Here is a 21,433-nt window from a genome sequence, read left to right as displayed (position 1 = left end):
AGACGAATGAGGTATCATTTACTATCAAATATATCACTAATACTACTTGCTTACTAATTTCATCATAGATGAGCCCTTAGCAATGGCTACAGTGATGAAAAATGTTTGTCCTGTATGTATTGAGGAAAAACTAGTTCCGGATGCAAGTTAAATTAAGCATATGCATCTAAGCTAAAAACATGGGGTTGCAATCAATGTTCTATGTTCAAGCTACTTGTCAAAAATATATATTTAAATTCTAGCTGTGTCTTAAACATTTTTGTTGATGCTATTTGTAAATAAGCAAGTGAATGACTCACAACCTATTATTTCTCCATTTCTGCACTCTACCCACTATTGACAGTTTTCTATGTAAAGCCAACCATAATATGAACTGCTGCCTTGGGATCTAACCTTGAACCAACAACAATTCAGACCCCTTGCTGCCTTGTTCCATGTAGGTATATCAATCACATTCAGACCCCCTGCTGTCTTGGGCTTATAGTCATTGCTCCCTTCCATGAGAAAGTTCTACTCACTGTTGTAACCATAGTAATGATCTTCTTTAGTTACAGGAACATTTGGGACCAATATGTTTGTATTTGAAACAGAACACTCTTCACTAGCATCTTTGTGACTGAATGCTCTGCATTTTAACATTTCTTATTCTCCTGTTAGTGTACATGTTATATAATCAATTTACAATACATATAGTAGGTTATAGCTTGCACTAAACTCAGCTGCTGCAATCTACCATAATACAGTGCTGGAAATTCTGGTAAGAGTTGAGCTCTTCTATTACTGCCTGCACATATAAAATTCTGGCCAGTTAATTTTTCTGATCATTATTTTGTAGGTTTACTTACTACAAGAAAATAAATCAAAGAGATTAAAACAAAGCGACAAGAATGAATCAATCAGCAGTACTAAAGAAAAAGGGTTCAAATCCAAACAAAGCTCAAAGTCCATTGAAGAATCTGGATGTTGATATGCAATACCTCTCATGTGCTGAATTGGTCAACACATTTAAGATTAAGAGAGAACATGTTGCGAACGAACGCAATAATAAAGCTAAGAAAGAGCATGTACCAATCGCGCTTAAAAGAAAGACTTCCGAGGATTTCATTCCACAACAAGGAAAAAGTGAATTGGTTGGCCACAAATCAGTGATTCAATCATCTTCTAGGGAAGAACTTAGTACTTCACATATGATTGTAGGGAAAGGACAAAATAAACCGAGGTTATTTCAATCTGGAGAGTCCATTCAAGAGAAAGGATTTAAACCTCCTATGCACAACTTCAGGTTCCAAACGTCGTCCAAGGAAGGTGTTACTTCTTTAGTACATGTGATTGGAACAACACTAGGTAATGGAGAGGAACAACATGATAATCAGGATCTACTAAGCTTCAAACAGGTGAAGAAGAAGTTGGTCGTACCAGCCACTAATGTTGATCAGTTTCTGAATAAACAAGAGATACACAAAGAACATGATATTGATCATGATCTACCAAACAAGAAACAGGTAAAGAAGAAGTCACTCATACCAGCTACTAGTCTTGATCAGTTTCAGAAGCAACAAGGGATAATCATAGGTGATGAAAGAAAACAGATTAACCATACAGTAGCCGATGTCAAGTATATGTCTGCTCCTTCTATTCATGAACATAATAAATGATTGGATGCTGTTGAGGATCAAGAAGAAATCGGCGAGGATGAGTGTGCTATAGATGAGGAAGTTGACATTAATTGTAGTACAAAAGGTATGTCTTAAATCTTGTAAGATTTATTACTCATTATAAAAGAAATTTCTTATTTCCTGGCTGTTACATCAATCTAGGGATATCGAAGCAAAAACAAGTTCGAGGAAAAACAACATGTAAGAATATTCATGCAAGAAGTTTGGAAGAAAGGGAGGAGGTGACATTTGATAAAGGACAAGCAGTGGGACCAACCGATAAGATAGTGTCGGAATTAACCAATTTTATCTGAACAATTGCAAGAAATCCTAGATTCATCAACTTGATGTACACTAGTTGGCATGCGGTGCCAAAAGATATTAAAAAGCTCATGTGGGAATATATCAATGTAAGAACAATCAATTTTGAGATTGCATTTTTTATTGTTTTTTTTTTGCTAATGAAGATAAATATATTTTATTTTGCATAGTCCAAATTCCTAATTCCAGTAGAAGGAAAGAAGTGGGTGATGACTGGTCTTCGTGATGCTTGGAGGTGACACAAACAAAAAATTAAAGAGAGATGTTTTGATAAAAATAGTGTTGTTGAGGATATGCTAGCGAAACGTCCTGATGACATTCTAGAAGCTCAATTCTGCCAGTTGATCAAGTACTGGAAACACCCAACTGTTCAAGTAAAGCTAAAATAGTGCATTTCTATTCTTTGACATATTTTGCATCATATCTGTTCTATTCTTTTTGATTTATCGATTCAAACATCTCTTTTTATAAAATTTAATTACAGGCCATATCTGAGGTGAATTCTAAAAATAGGAAACAACAACGGTGGAGGCATCGAATGGGACCAATTAATTTTGCAAGAGTACGCGTGGCATTGGTAATATACTTAGCAGACATATGAATTTCATTTTTTCATACTTTATTAGAAGATGTTGAATTTTTTAAATTTCTTTTGATATAATTTGTAGCGTGCAACAAAAGAAAACAACGAGGAACCATCGCAGCCTGAAATGTTTATTGCAACCCGTACAAAGACGGGAAAGGAAATTCAGGCCGATACCCAAGTTGCAATAGTAAGTTTTTTAAAGAGGATTATTGGTGAATTTAGTTTAGACTAAAACATTATATATTGTGGAGAGTGACTCCATTGAATTATATTAAGTATGTCGTCTTCTTCTTCTTCTTCTTCTTGTGCAAGTACGAGGACATATTAAATATATTTTATTTTGAATTCTTTGCCAGAAGGAAGGTAAATTAAAGTTAACAAATAAATCATAAATTGCTTTTAGCCATAAAGTAAATAATTCTTACAGTTAACTATGGATGTTAATTTTATTCAACAGACTGAACTTTAGAATCGTCAAAATTCTGGGGAAATAGCTGATGATGCCTTTAGGGCAGTGTTTGGAAAGGAGCAGCCTGGCCGACTTAGGTGCTATGGCAGATCAGTGACAACAAGTTCTCTGAAAGAAGATGAAGAAACTAACAAGCTAAAACAAAAGCATGCTAATGAAATCAGTTCTCTGAAGGAAGAAATGAATGAAATGAGAGTAGAAATGCGACATTTTTTTTGTCAATTGCTGCAAAACAACCCTGCATTGAATGTTCAAGATATACCAGGGCTTGTTGGATCTAACCTTGTTTCACCTGTTGATGCAAGTAGCGCACAAGCTATAAGAGGCCAAAATATTCCACATTCTTCAGGGTCAACTCATGATTCGGTTCTTCAAAAGGTATTTTGCTGGTTCCTTAAGGCTTTTCTCTCTCTTTCTCTCTTCTGAAACCTCTCAACTGTATTTTCCTCAACTTTGTCTAGTTGTTCTTGTTGGCTGTTGGTTTGATCTTGCACAACAAGACTATGATAGTTATTATGAGTAGAAATAGTAGAGTTGAGTGTCTTACCTCCTGATTTGGTTGCTGATTTGTATGTGTAGTTGTGGCTCCAGTCGACAGTCCTTGCTTGGTAGTGATATCATTGTTAGCCTAATTTTGTCTTAGCCGAGTAGCAAATGATTGGATAGTAGTCCACCATCTCATAATCATATTTCTAAGAGGTTTATAATCACTATCAATCACTAGAGAATCAACATAAATATTATAGATATTTCTAGCAAAGTGCCCTACCAAAAAATTGTGATCAATGGTGTCTTTTACTGGTTTATAGCAGCAGAAACATTTGAAATGTTGTTGACCAAAATAGTGAGCTTGTTTCTTTTCTCTCTAATCTGATCCCAAGTAGATGAGCATGTGAATTCTACATTTGCATTGGGTTTCTAGATTGGTTGATTAGAAACCATGGGCTGGTAGTGAATTTGAGTCGCAAGAATGGTCGGGACAAGATTCGGAGGTGCAGTTTGATAGACAGTTTTCTGTTAAAGTTCACACGTTTTCCATTAAAGTTGCACACTGGAAATCTGAAAATCTGGAAATCTAGAATCTGGAATCTGAAATCTGGAAATCTGGAAATCTGGAAATCTGGAATCTGGAAATCCATCAGGTATTGAAATGAATATGAATATTGAGGATTCATATAGCTAAAGCAACTAATTTTGAATTGATGTATAGTTGTTGTTTTATAAGGTTTCATGCATATCTTTAACATCTAGGATTCATATAGCTAAACATCTACTTTTGATGTCTTTTAATGTTGTTGACCAAAATTGTGAGCTTGTTTCTTTTCTCTCTAATCTGATCCCAAGTAGATGAGCATGTGAATTCTACATTTGCATTGGGTTTCAAGATTGGTTGATTAGAAACCATGGGCTGGTAGTGAATTTGAGTCGCAAGAATGGTCGGGACAAGATCCGGAGGTGCAGTATGATAAACAGTTTTCTGTTAAAGTTCACACATTTTCCGTTAAAGCTGCACACTGGAAATCTAAAAATCTGGAAATCTGGAATCTGAAATCTGGAAATCTGGAAATCTGGAAATTTGGAAATCTGGAAATTTGGAAATCTGGAATCTGGAAATCTGGAATCTGGAAATCCATCAGGTATTGAAATGAATATGAATATTGAGGATTCATATAGCTAAAGCAACTAGTTTTGAATTGATGTATAGTTGTTGTTTTATAAGGTTTCATGCCTATCTTTAACATCTAGGATTCATATAGCTAAACATCTACTTTTGATGTCTTTTACAAATCAACTCAACAAGCAGCTGACTCATTTTGTGTCCCTTCCAAAGCATTATTTTCCGGAAGGAAATAATAAAAAACCCAAAAAGGTTTTTGTAAGTTGTAACTTCCAGATTTCTGGTAAGTTAATGGATATGCATTCCCTGAAACTTTGGTCTTAGTATCATATATTCTCTCATAACATGAAGATCTATTAGGCCATCATCAAGCAAATTGAAGTTTATATCTTAGAGAAATTAGCAAAGGAGTCATACGGCATGTGTGCATGATATGCTTTTGGTAAATTCAACTAGGAATGACTAAAACTTTTAAAAACTAGGATTGGGGAATAGAAAACAGGAGAGTTGAAATAAGATGCTAATGTTGAGTGTGAGCATACCTGTCAAAGGAGAGTTGAAATACAAGGAAATCACCACCCATTAAATGTAATAACAATATTAACAGCTCCTCTGTTTTTTGATAACTATGTGATTATGAGGGTGTTGTTGGAAAAATAGTGCAGCTTCACAAATTGGACCACATCTTTCCGTAAATATTTAAAATCCAGAACTGTTGTGCAATGTGGAATGTGGAACTCTTTGCCTCTTCTATAATTGTTGCAATCTGATTTGTCGTAAATTCTAAATGTGTAGGGAAATGGAGGTGATCAAATTTGAAGGGTCGCTACAAGTCAATTTGATCTCATTGAAGTGAAAAGAGTTTTTGAACTATTGTAAAAGTTTGAATACATTATGTTTGATTTTGTGAAATATATTCTTTGCTAGAATATATTGAACTATTGTAAGGGTACTTTTTGAACAATTGTGTACACATATTCAGAATATTGTTGTATAAGTATGTGTAAGTACGTACAAGACGTACTATCTTTTGAAGTTTATTGCAAATCTATATATTTGAATTACTTATGAGCCAATCTAATGCTTGAGATTATTTATTGCAAAATAATATTGGTGTTTTTTAATTAGAAATTGTGGCATACAAATATTTTATAGCCAAAATGATATGGCCACACTTAAAAGTGTAGCCATAGGACTGTAAATTGTGGTATGCACATGGGCAAGGACTACACTTCAAAGTGTTGTCATACATTAGATAGAAAAGGCAACACTTTAAAATTGTTGTCATACATTAGATAGAAAAGGCAACACTTACAAATCGTGGGCAATAAGGAAGCTAAGGCCACGCTTAAAAAGTGTAGTTGTATGAGATAGAAATGTTGCTATTTGAGGTACATAAAAGCGTTTCCATTTTGCCTTTTAGGCTACGCTTTTAAGCGTAGCTAATAAGGCAACACTTGAAAAGTGTTGCCTAAACTCTAAGGTAACGCTACTTTTGGGCACCCCTGGAAAAGTGTTTCTTAAAGTACAAAAGTGTAGCCTTCTATCAAAGGCCACACTTTTTGCTAGTTTAGGCTACACTTTACTGGGATGGCCGTCGACCAAAAATGGTGTAGTGCTTGGTTGATTCAAATAAAGGTGGTATAGTTATTCATAATAGTTCTGAATCGTATTTTGTACCAGATGTGAAAGCTAAGCAAGATCTTGATCTGGCGCTAGTTGAATTAAATAAGTCGGTTTCCAAAAATGTTATTTAGGCTTTCTCCCAAGGGAGAGGTGTCACTTCGATATCCAGGTTGGCTGTGTGTTCCAAATGTCAATGAGTTGAGAAATTAGATTCTGACATAAGCTTACAGTTCTCGGTATTCTATTCACCCAAGAACTACCAATATGTACTGTGATTTGCGGGAATTATATTGGTGGAATGGGATGAAAAAGGATATTGTAAATTTTTTGGCTAAATGTCTGAATTGTCAACAAATGAAAGTTGAGAAACAGAAATTTTGTGGTTCGGCTCAAGACATTAGTATTCCTATATGTAAGTGGGAAGATTTGAATGTGGACTTCATTAAAGGTTTATCCCGCACCCGTTGATAATTTAATTCAATTGGGGTTATTGTGGACCGAATGACAAAACTGGCTCACTTACTTCCCGTTAAGACTTCTTTCTCATCAGAAGATTATGCCAAGCTTTATATTTAGGAATTTGTAAGGTTGCATGGGTTCCCTTCTCAATTATCTCTGATTGCATGGGGTGCATCACATAGATGAATTACATCCATGCATTTTGAAGAAGTGAATTTCTTATCAAACCAAGCAGGGGATTCCCGTCCGAGCTATCCAAGATTGGGTGGAAATCAAGGTTGGAATAGAGAGTGTGATGATGGTTGGAGAGATCGAGAGCGTGAATGGCGTTACTGTGGCATGAACTGGAGAGATAGAGATAGGAACAAAGATCATTAAGTGCCTCCTCACTAACGTCAAAAGACGAAAGAACCAAGTGTTGATCTTGGAAATTTCCAAATCGAGGATATGTTTGCTCGTATTTTGAACAAAGTGGAAGGACCGGACAAGTGCTAAAAGAAATGAAAGACGACGTCTCTTCCCTTAACAAAGCAGTCACATCACACTCGGTATCCATTAAGTAGTTGGAAACACAGATGGGTCAAATCTCAGCTCATTTAAATCCAAGGCCAAAAGGGGGGATCCCAAGTGATACTTTGGTGAACCCAAAAAATGAGACATGATCCCATGGCCACGTCGGGCCACGATGTTAAATAAAGCGCTTCTTGGGAGGCAATCCAAGTTTTACTTTTTAGCATTTGAATAACGTTTGTTGGATGTGGAGGTTGAAAATTTAAAGTTCGGGAGAAATAGGCAAAAGGGTGAGCTCAGAACCTACTCAGCATACTGCTGAGTGGTTCGGCGAGCCCGATGTTGATCACCCTTTTTGACCAACCAAATGGTTGGATATCTGGGAATTTTGGCCGACATAAATCAATTTGGCGCGTCGCCGAGTGGATCAGCGACATTAATGAATCTTACTGACTGAGGCGCGAACTGAAGGGTCAAAAGTTTCAAACCGTTTTAAATTCAAAACCTCTCCATAGTTTGAACTTTTCAACTCTTGCACTCTCTCAACTTCATATTAGATCTTAGTTTTTACTGAATTTTTGTGTGGATGTCATTGTGTGATTGGAGTTCTTTGCCTTGCTCGTTTTTGCTTTTGCCATCATCGCGTCCTTGTCTACTTCTAAGGTTGGTTTCCTAAATTAGCCTTAATTTCATGTCATACTTTGAGCATGTTTGTGTGTTTGATGGATCTATTGTGCATCTTTGTGCGTTTAATCGATAGTTAAATAATGTTGGGTAATCGAGCATGTTAGATTTTGTGTTTGGCCTAATTGATTTTAAGTTTCGGGTTTAAATTGTTTGAATTGCGAGTTTTCATGTTGGGCTTGGTGTGGGTGAATTCTAAGTAACTCAAATTTGCCCAATGATGGATCGAGTAACATCGTTCTCTAGGGAAAAAGGCATTGTTTGGTCGAATCCAGGTAAATTGAGGGAAGTCTAAGTACCCCGGGGTTTGTAATGGTATGGGATAGTCTTGAATTGCATACAATGGGGCTAAAATTTTGGGTATTGTAGGTTGCGCGTTGAAAATTGGGGGTTGGGGTACAAATCTGGCGTGATGGGCTATTTGGCGAGTTTAGTCGAGCTCGCCGAATGACTCGGTGGTTCGCCGACTAACCCCTTTCATCGCCTTTTTAACCTGAATTTTTTATGTTTGTTTATATAACTTTCGGCGATATGTATGTACTCACAGATTTGACTCGGTGACTCACCGAATGACTATGATTTCACCCTTTTCAAGCTTAGTTTTTAGAAATTAATCTGTAAAATTAGGTGACCTACTTTTGTTTCACCAATTAGATTCGGTGTCTCTTCGAATGACCTTTTACCTCACCATTTTGTGCTTAAATTCTGATATTTTGTTCTATGATTTTCAGCTAGCTCTTCAAGTCTCACCGAATGAACTCGGCGTGTCGCCGAACTGATCGGTGAGTTTTTCTACATTTTTTACTTTTGTTATATTACTAACCTTTTCCAACCGCATTCCTTTCGTTTGCTTGTTTTGACAGATTTGGCCAAATCAAGGGTCCTCAACCTTGAAAAAGGGCGGAAGTGGCGGTGATTGTTGCGGAGGTGACACCTCCACCATCTACTAGAACTAGACCCACTCAAGCTAGTGGTCGGAGTAAAGGCAAACAACCAATGAAGCCGAGTTAAATGAGTGCCAAATCTGATAGTATGGGTGTCTACTCCACCCACCTCACTACATCTAAGTCAGAAAGCAGGTAAAATATGGGTTCCAGATCTCCAGTCTATGAGTCCGAACCAGCTGACTATCAAACTCTAAAGCGTAGACATGTAAAGTTGCGCTCCAAAGCACTGTATTATCTGGCAAGGCTCCCGAAACATCCAGCACCAGCACCAGAGCAGGCACCACAAGTGCCTCCGGCCCAAGAACCTCTACCACACTCGATGAACAGGTTGAAGGCTACCAGTATATGTACAATTCTTGAGGAGAAGAGGTTGTCCACTTATAGGGTTGTGGACAAATACCCAGTAGTGTGGGAAACACTCCGGTTTCATAAATTTGAGCAGTTCACAAATCCCCAGAGTCTGTATATGCCTACATGGGTCAGAGAATTTTATGAGAGCTATGCACGTTTAACCCTAAAATGGAATAAGAAGGCTAGATCAGTGACACCTCTAGAGTTTGTTGAGGTGCGTGGAAAGAGAGTCAAGTGTAGTGAAACAGACATCAATGAATTGCTAGTTTGCACAGTTCGGTTGATGGACACCTTGAACACGATTCTCAAGACCAAGTTGTTAGACGACTTGAAGAAGTGGTTGGCCCTATTACTATCTGATGTGTCTCCTCCATGGATGGAGGCGGGATCCTATTGAGAAGAGGGACATTCATGTCCCTGCTTGGTATTGATTTGGGTTCATCAGCAGCACCCTGATGCCATCTCAAAATTAGTCCATCCACCTGAAGGCTGCAGTTCTGAGGTGCATTATTGATCGGGAGAGGCTTAATTTGGGGTTGATTATTGCATTAGAGATGGCCATGAGGGCCAAACAGAGTCAGACCTCATTACCCTTCCTTGTCCTAATCAGTGATTTATGTGACCAAGCTGGATAGTCGTTCATGGCCAAGACTAATGTGGAGGTTACTCTCATCTCTTCTACCGACATCTAGAGAATTGAGGCGGAGTATATGAAGGATGAGTCCGACCAGAGGAGAGCTGCATCGGTGGATACATCTTTAGTTGTCGATATAGAAACTATGGAGACTGATACTACTCCTCATGCTCCAGCCGATAGGTATGTGTAACTCATTTGTCCCTCCAACTTCTGATGTTGCTACCTCCCGACCCCCATTGACTCTGGCCATGATATATAAAATAGGCCACTTAGCCCATTCGGCCGATGTGCATGCTTCAAGAGTTGAGGTAGTTATCCCTCCATGATTAAGCGAGTTATTGAGGTTGTACTTTCTCCCATTTGGGAGGACTTACAGGGACCGCGCGAGCTGATTATGGCCCATGGCCAAGCTTTAGATGAATTAACTGCAAGGGTGGAGGCATGTGAGTGGAGTGATTGCCAGGCCACTGATTTGAGAACCTTGCGGGCTGATATTGTGAGACTCCGACGTGATATGGATGACCTGAAGTCCACAAACATTTCTATGTTATTGGGAAATATGGGCATTCCTAAAGGTCCTAGTTCAGAGATGCCAGTTATTTCTGACATCCTTCCGGCCTCTGTGACCGGAGATGCTGCTATAGCTGATGATAGTGATGAGACTGATGCCCTAAAGACTGATGAGAAGGACCTCAGAGATCATGAGGAGGCGATGTTCGATGACCTAGAGGACCTGAAGGGTAATTTGGTCCAGGCAGCTAAGAAAGCCTCTTTTTGAGACATATCGATGATTAGGCCTAGTAGAGCACAACCCACAATTGGAGGAGAGCCGAGCAGTGATTCCCAAATTAAGATCACCCCTGATACACAGCATGACAAGGGGATCTTGACTCTCTTCCTATTTTTATCTACTTTTGATACATGCAGTTTTTCTTTCACAATGAGGACATGGTTTCATATTTTTTGTGGGGTGACGTTATCTTGATACCTATCCTCTTCGTTGTATTTATTTTGTTTTCTTTTATTACGTTGATTGTCAAATGTTTAGTTGTTTTTATTGATTCTATAAGTGTTCGGATATGAATTGTCTTCTTGTGTTTTTTGAATGGGAATGATGGTGGATGAATGTTGTTGATGTTCTCTTGCACATTAGAGTTTCGGTTGCGATCAATAGCGATGACTTGAATAGTGATATTGATTGAAAATTATGTTTGTGAAATTCAAATATGGAAAATTTGAGTTGCATAAGTCATGTGTGAACTCTTAGCATCTCATTGTGACTAGTCGATTGTCGAAGTGAGTCTTTTAAGGATCGTTGCACGCGAGTTTAACTTGTAGAGTCATGTTCGATTATTATGTTGAATGCCTTGTGTGGTGAGGTTTTCTTGAAATATGTGTTTGGTGATACCTAGAACTTGCCTCGTTGGTCCAATTGACTAACATTGGTGAATGAAAGAAATGATCTTAGGCACAATTTTTTTAGAGTGAACCAAATTGATGTTATACCCCTTTGTGACTACCTTGTGAGAGTGTGAACATAGCATGGCACCATTTGAGCCTAACCTTTTCTTTGGATTAAACATGAACACATTTGGACCTTTCCTCCCCACCTAAAACCTTCATGAAGCATTGGTCTGTTTGAATAGCCAACTTACGCCAAAAGTCAAAGTTGGGGGTGTGGTAAAAATGAGGAAAGAAATTGAGCAAAAAGTTTGTGAAATTTACCTTTGAAGACTTGTGTTGAAAAGAGGAAAAAGATGGAACCTGTCACGACACAGGGGAACCCCCTAAATGTAACAAGGCACATAGAACCCCGAAAGGTACCATGTAAGCCACTTGCATATCATAACATTAAGCATTAGAACAGTAAGAATAAAAACACATTTCAAGTCCAAAATTTTCATAAAAGAAAGAGGAAGTCTAGACTTATCTCAATTTAGCCATATATTCAATAGTCGAAATGAAAAGGGCAATAGCCCATACAACATAGTTCGAAAAGGAATTACAAGGAAAGAAACTACTAAGGGAAAACATTCGTCCTCAAATCATGAGGACTCACCAACAAGCTAGTAGAAATGATCAAATCCAAGATTTAGCCACAATGATGATCAACTCGAGAACCGGACCCTACACTTGGAGAAATTATGGGAAGATATGGGTTAGTACAAAAATACACTAAGTATGATAGCCATGCATAAAAACATTGAAAACGTGCTAAAAGGGACATTTCATTTGAATGCAACCACGGACCGTAGGTACCCACCGTGGGTTGGTAATTCAGTTATTGCCCAAATATTTTTTGGTTTTTTGTTTTGATTTGTTTTTTGTTCTAAAATTCTTCCAAGTGTTTTATTAGCTTATTTTAGTACTACCTAAGCTTCTACAGGTACTATGGCCCCCAAGCAAGCTCCGACTTACACCACAAAGGGAAAATCAAAATTTGTGGCACCTTCGTTGCGGCTGATCAATGAGGACTCTGACTATGTTCCTCCCAACACTAGGACTTCCCCTACTGCTCCTCGCACTATGAGGAACTGAGCTCAGCTGGTGATTCCCGACGTGGTCACTGCCCCTCAATCTGATGAGGAGCCACATCGATCGGATCACCTGCTAGCTCTAAGTCTGCACCCTGCTCCGGCTCCAGTTCTAATGGCATCACTGCATCATCTTCTGAAACTGATAGTGCAGGTGACATTCCAGTGCCCCCAAATACCGATCCTGCACATGTTACTGAGGAACCAAATCGATGGTGTGTGGAGGGCCACTATCAGTTACATAGAGACTCTCGCATGTTGAATAAGAAGGAGAAGATGGCTTGACTAGTAATTGAAGAGCGTCGGGCTATCACAGGTAGCCTACACACTACTCTAGTCTTTGAGGGGCTCTTTCGTAGACACAAGTGCAAGTGGATGGCCCGGCCCCCAGGCACATAGAGTGAGGAGATAGTCAGGGAGTTCTATGCTATGTCGCCACTATTAGAGGGTCCATCTCCACAAGCGACAAGCCCACAGCTCAGCTTCCTCTTCAGGCTACACTAGTTGTTGACATCACTGAGACCACCCTCTGCAGGTTCATCTATGACCTGGATCAGACTCTGCCCATCAATACAGCAGAGCTAGACTATTGTATGGGCATCATCCGGAGTGGGAGTTTTAGAGGAAGGCCGAGTAGCGGGAGTCACTTATTAGGTGGGTAGCACGACATCTTTCCATGGGCGGAGAGCAAGCAGAGTGGTCCATACTCCGAGCATGGGCATCAGGAAGGCCACCTTAAATTTTGCTGCAAAATTCTTCTGGTTGTTGGTACGTTGTAGGTTGTCCCCCACTCAGGCGGACAATATGGTCACATGGGACCGAGAGGTGATAGTTGCAGCCATGGTAGCGGGAGTTGAGGTTGATTTTGTCTGTATACTAATCGAGGTAATCCACGAGAGGGCCTTCAAGGCCACCACCACTTTGCCTTTCCCTTGCCTCATATTCCAGCTTTGTAGGGACTCCGGTGTACCAATTTAGCATTGTGACCGGTTGTTTCAGGCAACCAAGACTCTTGATATATGCCTTATTCAGGATTCGGCCAATGCAGTTGCACCTCGCAGGGAGCCACAGGTTTAGGTGCCACCATTGGGTGATGATCTTGTAGCGGATATGGAGCAGATGTAGGATAATGACACTGCCCCTCCAGCCACTACAGCAGAGGCCCAGGCTCATCCGTCTCCGGCCGCCAGTTAGGCTTCTAGCTCGTCCAGGGCCACCATTCTTCGGGTGCCACCGCCAAGCCTCTAGCTCGAGTACAGAGGCTCGAGGCACAGATGGCTACCCTACTTCATCATGTGAGGCCATGGATGCAGTGTGCTATAGCGTAGTCTGATGCTAGGGTTGAATAGCGGATGAAGCATATGATAGACCAGAAGGTCCAGGCCGTTCATCAGTGCCTGGATGCCTTTGAGTTATGAGTCATAGAAAGGATGACCCCGACTGTTAATGTGACAACCCTCTAGAAGGAGATAGATAGCCTTCGTGCTGATGTGACTGTACTTCTCGCTCCACTAGAGACTAAGCCAGAGTCTGCCTCTACGGCATCGGTTGATGATATGGTGTTGAGTGATCTATTCAATTATGGTATGCCACCGCCAGATTCTTCTTGTATTGTAAGGAAGCACCCTCGCTTCGATCGTACTTCTGATGACAATGAGGCTGAGAGAGAAAGGAATAGGGAGTGCCAGAAGATTGAGGTGGCTTGGAGGCCATCCATAGTTGATGAGGAGTTTAGACAGCATAGGGCTAGGTAGGTAGGTGTTGGCCCATCTAGCAGTGTGAGCACTACTGATTGTGCAGTGAGAGTTGATGAAAGCACTACTGAGGGTGCTGAGATAGTTGATGGGAGCGCTATTGATGCCATTTCACATGTTGATCCTGCGGGCTCCGGGAAACCAGACCCACCCACTGCTTGAGTGGTCTTCGACGCATATGCGCCATAGGTTTGCTTCACCCGATCCTTTACTTTTTAGTTTTTGTGTATTGGGGACAATCGCACTTTCTTTTGTTGGGGGTGGGGTAAATGGAGTGTCAATGATAGGGTGAAGTCTGAGTAACCCAACTAATAATCCTCTCTTGGGGTTTTCTTGCCTCTGTTCTTTTCCCCCAAGAGACTATTTAATTTCTGTTGAACTGGCATGTTTAGGAATGTATGTGTAGGAGTAAGTAGAAAAATTAAAGCATGATGGCATGAAAAGCATGAGAAAAAATGATCTATGTCCAAAAATGTTGAATTGTTCTAGATCTATAGTCTTTATAAGTTAAATGTGTTAGATCTCAATGTGACATGATAAGAACTGATGTGACCTCATGACTTAAGTTAAAAATTGAACTAGGTAATCTGATAATCTGATAATGAAACAATCTGCCAAGAGTGTGTGAGAAAAGTTGAATGTTCAGATAGTTTATGCCAATCTAGAACTTGCCGCGTTGGTCCAACTAAGATGATATAGGCTAGAAGTTAGGATGTGATCATAGGCCCTTGTTCAAATTAGTCCACTTAAGCCTAAAATGATCCAACTAAACGAAATCAGTGTTTCCTTTGATCCAAATATTTGAGCCTAAAATAGACCATTTATTTTGATTCACCTAACTCACCTTCCCTAAAGTAAGTGTTTTGGCCCAGGTCCCTCCTTGGACATGTGCACCTTGACTTAGGCCAAAAGCCTAAGTTGAGGGTGGATAATGCAAAAAGTTACCTCAATCTTGGCCCTGGTCTGACATCGGATATTGTGAACCTCAACTAATGTAAAATCTATAAGTTGAGGGTGGCTATGAAAGTGGAAACCGAAATAAAAAAGGGTATGAAAAGAGTTTTGTGTTGAAAAGAGAAAAAGAAAAGATAGAAGAGGATGTGACTTTGTGCAAAAGAAGCAGAAAGAGGATAAATAAAAGTGCTGGAAAAAAATAAAGTGAAAGAAAAAGAAGAAAGTGAAAAATAAGAGCCACAAAGTCAAAAGTCACATCCATGTTGAAAAGAGTCAAGGGAAAGAAAGTAAAATGAAACGATGTCAAAAATAGGGTGAGAAAAGAGGTAAAAAGCCAATGTAATGTCAAGTAGAGAAGAAAGTCACTAAAAAGTACCCAAATGTAAGACACCAGACCCTGAGCCTACGTTACAAGCTAAGAAAGTCCTATAGTGATCCTAGCAACTAGTTTGGAGAGTCTAAGCAGTGAAAATAAGGGCAAGCCTATGGTATTGAGCACTACATGTACTTGAAGTCACTTTTGAGCGTGAGTGGTGCATGAATCCTAAAAACTTAAAATTCATATCTTCTGTGTGAAAAAGATTTCATTTGAAATGAGGACACTAGTTACATTGTCAAAAAGTTGGTACCTTGGTGATTGTGAAAAGTGTATGTTGGGGTGTCTATTGGTGGATCTCTATCATATCTTGATCCGCATGAGTTAGCTTGTTGAGTCTAAGAGAAAAGATTTGCACTAAGAAAATGGAGTGGATTGAAATGGCCATGTGATTGCTTGAGTTTGTATGTATGCTTCTACAAAAGTGTCGTGTAGAGTGTTAGGGGTCGTTTGGTAGAGTGTATGAGAATAATGCAAAATATAGTGTATTAGTAATGCTTGCATTTGTAACGCTTGTATTAGTCATGCTTGCATTAGTTATGATAAGATTTTTTATGCAATGTTTGGTTTGGTGTACTAAAAATATTATGCAATACATAGTTTTTTTAGAAAAAATATTTGTTTACAAATATACCCTCAACAAATATAATGGAAAGAATGTAAAAAAGGTGTTTGAGGGCAATTGTGTCTTTAATAATGTTAATGCATGCATTAGAACCCATTGCATTACTAATGCATAGAAATAGATAGTATTAGTAATACACACTTCAATACACAATAGAGTCTATTACTAATATAAGCATTAGTTATGCATAGGTTATAAAAGTGTACCAAACAAGGTACTAATAATACATCAAGCTAATGCAAGCATTATTTTCTCCAATTCACACTACCAAACGACCCCATAGTGTGTTGCTTGAGGACAAACAAAATGTTTAAGTTGAGGGTGTTGACATACAGAGAGTTTACGGTATTTTTAATACATTTCACTTAAGAGTTGTGTGTGTCTAGGGCCATTTTGTATTAGAAATAATATGTTTTATATCATGTTTGTAGAAAATAAGCTTGGACGCGATTGAATGAGATGACAGCTGAAAAATCTGCAGAAGTAGCCACCCACGAAGATGACGGTCCGTCGATGGTGGGTGTAGATGGGAGCATCAGGGAAGTCTGACAAAGTGTGGAACCTCGAAGAAACCAACGGACCGTAGGTCGACCAATGGGCCGTCCAGCACGTCCGTAGAAGGTTTTCAGAGAGTTGAAGTTCCAGTACCTGATGAAAATCCTAACTGTGGAGCCACGGAAGAGGACCAACCTACGGTCCGTGTTGCACGTCCGTCAATGATGAACTGGGAGTTGAAGGGTAGGCCTTGCAAAAAAAGTCCAAGTGTTGACCAAAGTCATGTCCAAAAAGTTTATTTCCTTATTTTGTTTCCTTTTTGTTTAGGACATGTTTTTCTATAAATAGGGTATGTAAACCTCGTTTTTGGGGGTTAGACATTATTGTTTACTTTTAGTTCTTGATATTTTCTTGGGAATTAACTTGCAAACTTTGGCAATTTGATTTTTGAATTTCGGTTTATAAGATTTTTGCTTTGAAATTCAATTGAAGATTACGGGTTTCTTCTACTCTAAACCTAAGTTCATGAATTCTTCTTAATTAAATATGAATTGTGTTATTTCAAGCATGAGTAACTAAATCCACAACTAGGGTTGTGGGAACCATGAGCAATTAACAATGTATGAATAATAATTAAGTAATTCTTGAATAGTGTTTATGCATGTATTGGTAATTCTTTCGCTTAGAATTCTTTTTAACGGTGCGCAACGATAGAACTTGCCTTGTTGCTACTTGCCAGATCAAGGAGGTAGTTAATAAGAAAAGAATTATCAACAAAGATTTAGCTTATGGTGTGAGGGTGAAAACTAAGCCATACATTGATGTGATGTCTAATTTGAGGTAAAGGTAAGGGTCAGTAAAGTATACACACGTAGCAGGACCAAGGTGCGGAGTGAAATTCACTATTTGGAGGACCAATCACTTAGGGATATCTATCTTACCAACTTTGCATGTAAAACACTAGGAAAAGATTACTATTATTAGGATTACCGCATTAAAAGCTTATGGGGAACACATACACCCTAGTTTCTCTCTCTCATTGATAACAACAAAGTTTAAATCTTGCTCACTTATTACTTAAATAACAATCAAGTATTTGTTTCACAAATCCTCCCCCCCCCCCCCCTTACTTACTTGTCTTGGAAATAAGTTGACTAAACGAACATAATGGTGAGTTATGGTTAAGTCTAAACCATATTTCTCGTGGGATTGATCCCAACCTACAAGTTGGGTTCTTTACTTGATAGTGATCGCTAATACTTCTTTAGGGAGGTAGAATTTGAGCATATCAAAAGTTTATATTTACATCTTCCCATTTCCAAGTGGGAATACTTATATCTTGGGACAAGCCTCCCGGCCTTTAGTGCTCAACCTTAACTTGTTGACAATTAGGACATCTGGCAACAAATCCCGCAATATCTTTCTTCATACCGTTCCACCAATAGACTTCCCTTAGATCACGGTACATCATGGTGGCTCCCGAATGAATAGAATACCGAGAACTATGAGCTTCCTCTAAAAAAACTTCCCTCAAAGCATCAACATTTGGAACACATAACCAACCTTGGTACCAAAGCACCCCATCTCCCCTTTGGGAGAAAGCCTCAACGGACTTCTTGAGTACCGACACTTTCAACTCAACCAATATAGGATCAAGGACTTGTTTAGACTTCACATCCATCACAAAGGACGATTCGGACCCATTATGGACCATGACTATACCCTTGGTGGAATCCACTAGTTGAACACCTAGCCGAGCCAAATTATGCACATCACGGACCAATTCTTTCTTTTCATCCTCTACATGAGACACACTACCCATAGACAATCTACTAAGTGCATCCGCTACCACATTAGCTTTCTCGGGGTGGTAAAGGACACTCATGTCACAATCCTTCAAGAGTTCTAACCACCTTTTTTGTCAGAGATTCAAGTCCTTTTGACTAAACACATATTGAAGACTCTTGTGATCGGTGAAAACATCAACATGGACCCATACAAATAATGCCTCTATATTTTTAAGGCAAACACAACCGCCGCTAATTCAAGATCATGGGTCGGATAATTCTTCTCATGGATTTTAAGTTGTCATGAAGAATAAGCAATCACTTTACCTTTGTGCATGAGGACACATCCCAACCCCACTCTAGAGGCATCACAGTATACTACGAAACCATCCATACCCTCTGGTAAGGTCAACACCGGAGCGGAAGTAAGTCTATCTTTCAACTCTTGCTAACTTTTCACACAAGCTCCCGACCACACAAACTTAGCTTTCTTTTGAGTCAAAGTCGTCAATGGAGAAGCAATGGAGAAAAACCCCTCATCAAACCTCCTATAGTAATCGGCCAAACGCAAAAAGCTTTTAATATCAGAAGGATTTAGAGGTCTAGGCCAACTCTTGACCGCATCCGTCTTCTTAGGATCTACCTCAATACCCTTGCTTGACACAATATGACCAAAGAATGCTACGGACCTTAACCAAAATTCACACTTACTAAAGTTTGCAAAAAGTTGTTGGTCCTTAAGAAGTTGCAATACAATTCTCAAACGGTCCACATGTTCATTCTCACTCCTTGAGTAGATCAAAATGTCATTGATAAACACAATCACAACTCTATTCATTAAGTTGATAAACGCCGCCGAAGCATCAGTCAACCCAAACGACATTACCACAAACTCATAGTGACAATATCGGGTTCAAAAATCGTCTTGGGAATATCAACCCCTCTCACCCTCAATTGGTGATAACCCGAACGAAGATCAATCTTAGAGAAATAGCTTGCCCCTTGAAGTTGGTCAAACAAGTCATCTATCCTTGGGAGAGGATACTTATTCTTGATGGTCACTTTATTCAATTGACGATAATCGATCCACATCCTAAGAGATTCATCCTTCTTTCTAACAAACAACAGGTGAGCACCCTATGGAGAGATACTCAGTCGGATAAAACCCTTATTAATGCTTATCGTGACCAACGACACTATCCTACGATATGAGTGTCTACGATCATCGATAATATAGTAACCCAACCGAGGGTTGGGATCGTGTCCCAAGGGAGCAATTTTTGAGAATTAATAACCAATTAGAATTTCATTCAAGTTAGTCGTAGATATAGAAGTTTGCGATAAAAGACATAGTAAATTAAAGGGGGTGACACGAAAGTGTCAAATGTCAAATAGGAGTTTTGTAACAAGTGCTAAAACAGCAAAATAAATAAGAAAATCCAGTATGGGGAAAGGTTCATGGGATGTGACCGCAATACAAGTTGAGATAAATTGTTGGGTACAAGCTTTCAATAGGAAATTTGCAAGATAATAGCGATTAGGCTAAGCTTTAAATGGAAATAAGTTCCCCCTCGGGCAACTTACCCCGTTTCAAATGTGTTCCTCTCGGACACCCATTTGCCACATGAAGACCAGCCTACGCGTTACCCCACTCACTCTCTCTAGCTAAGTGTTAGGATATGGGACTAGTGCTCACCCTCTCGGGTTGAACCTCATGTCAACCAACTCCTTAAGCCATCAATCTAGTGGTTTTGGTTTCGCGACCTCCCTCTCGGGCAAGCCGAAAACACATGGGTGGCTTTGTATTTGCAACTACAAACCCTTTAGATTAAACCACAACCACTAGATGAAATCACCATTTACATACATCTAACCTATCAGCAAGCAAGACCCAACAAGAATATCAACCCATATTTGCTAAATCACACCCCCAAGAATGCTGGTTTTTAGCCACACATCAAGAAATAAGAAATTATACCTAATATGATAATGAAATCAACTGGGTATAAGAGATTAAACCTTGAATTATGCAAAGGGAAGTGAATATAGAAGACCCACTTCCAACTTGGGGAAGAAGAACACATTTCTTCAAGTCTCCACAAAACCCTCTCCAAACTTGAGAGAAAATATCAGCTAAAATATGTTCTAAAGTGAAAATAATAATAAAAATTGTTCCACACTCTGATCTCTACTAAGACTACAACTCCAAATAGTATTTATAGTTTTCACAGATTGTGATGCGGAGGATTATTTGGCGACATTAGTCGAGATCGCCGATGAACTCGGCGATCTGCCCTTTGGTCAGCTCATAGCCTTCAGTGTCTTACCTTTAGCATCCTTGTATTCTGGATTATTGGGCGGTACAGTACTGCTTCACGGAACTGATCGGCGACCCGCCAACTGCTTATTTCCTCACCTTTTGATCCACTTCCTTCAAGGCTTCGCGTACTGGAACAAAGGGCGGCTTATGTTGTTTCAGCGACTCGCCATGTTAAACTCGGTGATCCGCAGGATTCCATTTCTTATTCTTTTCTACCCTATTTGCTTCGTTTTGCGCCTAAGTGTCCATGCTTCCAATAAAACTTCAAATACCTGAAACTTAAGCATTTTAATCAGGTATTGAGGTAAAACAAGCATTCAAGGACACTATTTCCATTAAAACAAAGCCCTAAATGAGTCCAATTTGTGGACTCATCAACACCCCCAACTTAAGCTATTGTTTGTCCTCAAGCAAACTCAAGTTCAGTCATTCAAAAAGGGTGCCTCAAACAGTGCTACACAAGACTAAATCATTAATGCACACAACAAGACTTAATTTACTTATGCGAGGATCAATTGTGTACTCAAAGATTCAAAATGTGACACACCATCACCAAAGATTCTCATGCTCGCAATACTTGCTACTTGTACAAGTTCAAGCTCAACAAAAGTATCTAAATACCCTCGCACAAAGAATGATTCCATATTCACACACATATATTAGTCAATTTAAAACCAGGAATCAGATACAACGCTCACACTCAAAAAGAGGAACACAATGCATGT

General features: G+C 39.3%; 1 pseudogene; it reads left to right on the top strand.

Annotated features, from left to right (window-relative positions):
• Positions 1-2,269: 2,269 nt before the first annotated feature.
• On the top strand, positions 2,270-5,507 carry LOC125847218 (uncharacterized; annotated as a pseudogene).
• Positions 5,508-21,433: the final 15,926 nt, after the last annotated feature.

The sequence above is a fragment of the Solanum stenotomum genome, chromosome 12, assembly GCF_019186545.1.
Source record: "Solanum stenotomum isolate F172 chromosome 12, ASM1918654v1, whole genome shotgun sequence".
Lineage (NCBI taxonomy): Eukaryota > Viridiplantae > Streptophyta > Magnoliopsida > Solanales > Solanaceae > Solanum > Solanum stenotomum.
Note: the sequence above shows the minus strand (reverse complement) of the source record. Positions and strands in the feature narration are given on the sequence as shown.